The sequence below is a fragment of the Elephantulus edwardii genome, unplaced genomic scaffold (assembly GCF_000299155.1).
Source record: "Elephantulus edwardii isolate Elephantulus edwardi_28Jun2011 unplaced genomic scaffold, EleEdw1.0 scaffold00034, whole genome shotgun sequence".
NCBI lineage: Eukaryota > Metazoa > Chordata > Mammalia > Macroscelidea > Macroscelididae > Elephantulus > Elephantulus edwardii.
The window spans coordinates 5,246,294-5,251,298 of NW_006399784.1; positions in this window are offsets into that span (position 1 = coordinate 5,246,294).

Genomic DNA, 5,005 nt, shown 5'->3' on the forward strand with positions numbered 1-5,005 from the left:
GTATATTGGTCCAATAGTGAGGACTTCATTGGTGTGTGTGTGTGTGTGTGTGTGTGTGTGTGTGTGTGCGTGTGTGTGTGTGTGTTTTATTAAAAAGTTATCCATACCTTTGATCCTCCAATAAGCGTTTCAAGTCCTCCTCACTTTCAGTAAGGAAGGTTATCTGCATAATGTAGGTTGCTGGTGAGTTAATCTCCAATCCTGATTTGAGGTTCTTCTTCAGTCAGCTTCTCAAATGATTTGCTCAGTGTACAGATTGAACAGATAAAGAGAAAGGATGCAATCCTGAAGTACCTCTTTTCTGATTTTAAACCATGATACATTCTGTTGCTCCACAGAGATAACAGTTTCTTGGTGAAGTATAGATTTAATGGGAATGGACAAATCAGAAATTGGCTTTTTAAACTGGACAGATTAAGGCATATGGCATGGTAATTAGTTTACATACTTTGACGAATGTAGATGATAAAAAGGGGAAGCTTGAGCCTTTGGATATTAAAAACAATGGTTGCAAAAGTCAGGGTGTGGTCTGTGGTAATAGGACCTTCAGAAACGGTCTTTATATTCATTACCTTAGACTCCTCTAGGGCATGATCTCCAGCTGCCTCAATTGCAGAAACATTGTTCAGTTACTTCAATATCTTCAACAGCTATAAGGCCAACACAAGAGAGAGAACTCATTATACTGTGGAGAGATTGACACGAGGAGAGATTGACAGAGCCCTGTAGATGGAGCTAGATGTGGCCAAATGTAAAGGTTTTGCTTGCTAGATAATTGAAGGGAGGGCTGGTTTGTGATGGTTATGAAACAAACCTTGCTGGACAGTTGCAGAAATCAAAGGCTACTGGGGTCTTGCTTTTGTGTTGCTGGACTGAACTAGGATTTTCATTTGTTGATTGAGAAGCTGTCTTTACTAATTGGGGAACTGTATCATGCTGTTCTATTCATCCTATGCTGTTGTTGTTATATGCCAACAAGTTACTTTTGACTCATAGTGACCCTATGCAGAACAGCTCTGAGCCATGCTCTATCTTGAGCCAGCCTCATTGTCTCTGACACAATTACGTACACTCCCTCCCCCCCATTACCCAGTCACTGAGTCAGTCCATCTCAGCCAGGGTTTCCTCTCTTTTGCTGTACCTCCACATTTCCAAGAATGATGTCCCTTTCCAAGGACTGGTTCCTCCTTACAACATGTCCAAAGTATGTCAGATGGAGATTCAGAATTCTTGCCTCCAAGGAGCAGCCTGGTTCCACCCTTTCCAGGACAAACCTATTTATTCTCTTAGCAGTCCATGGTATATTCAATACTCTTCTCTAGAACCGCAGCTCAAAGACATCACTTATGCTTCTCTCATCCTTCATCATTGTACAGCTCTTTGATGCATAGTAAGTAATTGTGAAGACCATGGCCTGGATCAGGTGAACCTTAGTCTCCAGACTGACATTGTTGCTCTCAGTACTCTGGAGAGGTCCATGACGACACATTTTCCCAGTGCAATTCGTCTTTTGACTTCCTAGCTACTGGTAACAAGAGTGTTGATTGTGGAGCCAAATAGGGTGGAATGTTAGCAATCTCAATCTGTTGATTGTCTATCATGATATTGGCCCACTGGTGAAAATCTGTGATCCCACAGAGTGTGGAAATTGTGAGACAATATCATTAGTATCACACACAAACAAAATCCTAGAGATTATTACCCAAAAATTACTGGAAAAGGACATTAACAGAGAACTGCCAGTAGTTTTAGGTGAGTTTAGCAGAAACTTTGGTACTAGAGACATCATAGACAATGTCATACAGATCTTCGCTAAAGGCAGAGAATAGCAGAGAAATATCTACCTGGGTTTCATTGACTATGAAAAGGCATTTGTGTGGATCACAACAAATTTGGCTAACCTTGATGAGAATGGGAATCCCAACAAATCTGACTGTTCTCATGTGAAACCTACAATTGAACTAGGAAGCAGGCAGACATTGGAACAGAGCAAGGAACTACTACATGCTTCAAAATCAAGATAGGAGTATGTCATGGATGCATCATTTTTCCATACTCTTTCAATGTATGCAGAATAGATCATTTGAGGGGCTGAACTCTGTGAGGAAGAATGTGGCATCAGGATTAGGAGAAGACTCATCAACAACCTGCTCTATGCAGATGATAGAACCTTGCTTTGTCAAACTGGGGAGGACCTAAAATGTTTACTGAAAAAAACATACAGAACTCTAGTTTCCAACATGGACTAAAGCTCACCACTAAGAAAACAAAGATTCTCTCCACTGGAACAATTGGCAACACTGTAATAGTTAAATGATTGAGATTGTTAACAATTTCAGCTTACTGAGTTCTGTAATCAACACTCTTAGTATCATCAGTCAGAAAAATCAAAAGATGAATTGCATTGAAGAAATCTTTTATTAAGGACATCTCCAATGTGTTGAAGAGCATGTCAGTCTAGAGATTAAGGTGTGCCTGATCCAGGCTATGGTTTTCACAATTACTTGTTTTGCATCAGAAAGCCTGATAATGAATAAAGATCACAGAAGAATTGATGTCTTTGAATTGTGTTGTGGAGAAGAGTATTTAACATACCATGGATGTTCAAAAGAACAAACATGTTGTCCTAAAGAGGGTAAAGCCAAGTTGCTCCTTGGAGACAAGTATTTTGGAGATCTGGTAGCCTCATATTAAGAAGTTTTGCTGCTATCTTGAAGGAATGTGGTTCAAATCTACCAGCTGCGCCACAGGAAAAGAATGGATAATTTTCTTTTGTTCTTTTTACTGCCTCTGAAACCCCACTGAAGGGTTCATCCTGACTTGATGATACATAACAAAAACTCACATACTTTGGGCATACACCTAGGAGGGACCAGTCCTTAGAGAAGGACATGATGCTTGGAAGGGTGGAGATACAGTGCAAGAAAGGAACACCCAGAATTAGATAGATATAGCTAAGTGTTTCAGAGATAGTAAGACTGGCTCAAGACAAGAGAGGGTTGAGAGCTATGGAATATGTTGTTGTTGTTGTTGTTATTTGCCATCGAGTCGCTTGCAACTCATAGCAACCCTATGTACAACAGCCCTAAACTCTGCTCTGTCCTGTGCCAATCGCACTGTCTCTGACACACCCATCCCGATTACCTCAGTCACTGAATCAATCCACTTCCTAGAGGGCCTTCCCCTCCTGAGCCTGCCCTCCACCCTACCAAGCATGATATCCTTCTCCAAGGACCTGTATCAGTATGAATCACAGACAACCTGAGGGAACATGACAACATCTTGTTGTTAACCTGACTTGAAACTGTTCTTCATTAAAACTTGGCCTCACTCCAAATTATTTCTTTAATAAACTCCATAACTATAAGTAAAGGCAAATCTATTAGTTATAGGAAATTAATATCTAACACAGTGATTTATAGAATTAGGTGTAATGGGCAAGAGAAGGGGAAAAGTCTGACCTTGCAGCTTTTATTTGCATACTATGTATTTCATTGACTGTGAAAAGGCGTTTGACTGTATGGATCACAACAAGCTATGGCTGACTTTGAGAACAATGGGAATCCCAGAACATTTGATTGTGCTAATGTGAAACCTATACTTAGACCAAGAGACAGTAGTCAAAAGAGAGCAAGGAGACATTACATGGTTCAAAATCAAGAAGGGATTCCATCAGGGGTGTATTTTGTCTCCATACCTTTTCAATCTGTATGCAGAACAACAGATCATCTGAGATGCTGGGCTTATGAGGAAGACTGTGGTATCAGGATTGGTGGAAGAGTCATCAACAACATGCATTATGCAGATGAAACAACTCTGCTTGCTGCAACTGAGGAGGATCTGAAGCACTTGCTGCAGAAGGTCAAAGATTGCAGTCTTCAGTATGGATTGAAGCTCAATATCAAGAAAACAAAGATTCTAAAAAAAAAGAAAAGAAAAGAAAGATTCTCACCACTGAGCCAATTGGCAGCATCAATATGGATGGTGAAGAGATTGAGATAATTAACAGTTTTAGTTTACTTCATTCCACAGTCAACACTCTTGGTAACAGCAACCAGGAGGAAATCAAGAGATAAATTGCATTGGGAAAGTCAGTTGTCAGGGATGTCTCCAGAGTACTGAAGAGCAATGACCTCAGGCTAGAGACTAAGGTATACCTGATCCAGCCAACAGTCTTTGCAATTACATGCTATGCATTGAAGAATTGGACAGTGAATTTGGATGATAGAAAGAGAATTGATGCCTTTGATCTGTGTTGCTGGAAGAAGAGTGTTGAAAATACCATGGACTGCTAGGAGAACAAACAGGTTTGTCCTGGAGAAGGTGAACCGAAATGCTCGTTGGAGTCAAGGATTCTGAAGCTTTGTCTGACATACTTTGGGCATGTTGCAAGGAGGGACTGGTCCTTGGAGAGGGACATCGTGTTTTGCAGAGTGGAGGGACGGCGCAGGAGAGGAATACCCTCAATGAGATGGATTGATTCTGTGTTTGGAGTGGTAATGAGTGTGTTTGAGATGGTGAGGATGGCACAGGATAGAACGGCGTGCGTTTAAGGATCTTGTACACAGAGTTGCTATGAGTCACAAGCAACTCAATGGCACATAGCAACAACAACAACATGTATTTTATTGATATTGATGGGGCTAATTCCCCTTTGTAGAGTTAATTGTGATCAGATTCAGTAGTTCTCATGTTGTATTTGTTCATTTAAAAGTCTCTTATTTTGAACATTTACAAATAATTTTCAAAATAAAATTTGAGAAGGAATTTCTATCTTTACTGATATATTTATATACATATATAAATATATACATGTATTTATGCATGTGAAATTTTCACAACAAACACACTAAAAAGCAGTTCTGACTGTTAATTACATGTATTTGTCATCAAAAGACAAATCTAGTAGGGAATTTTTTCATTAAACATATGAACACGTAATTTTCTCATTATGTGGACTTTACATTTGATACTATTTTATAGAAAATATTAAAATACAAGTCTT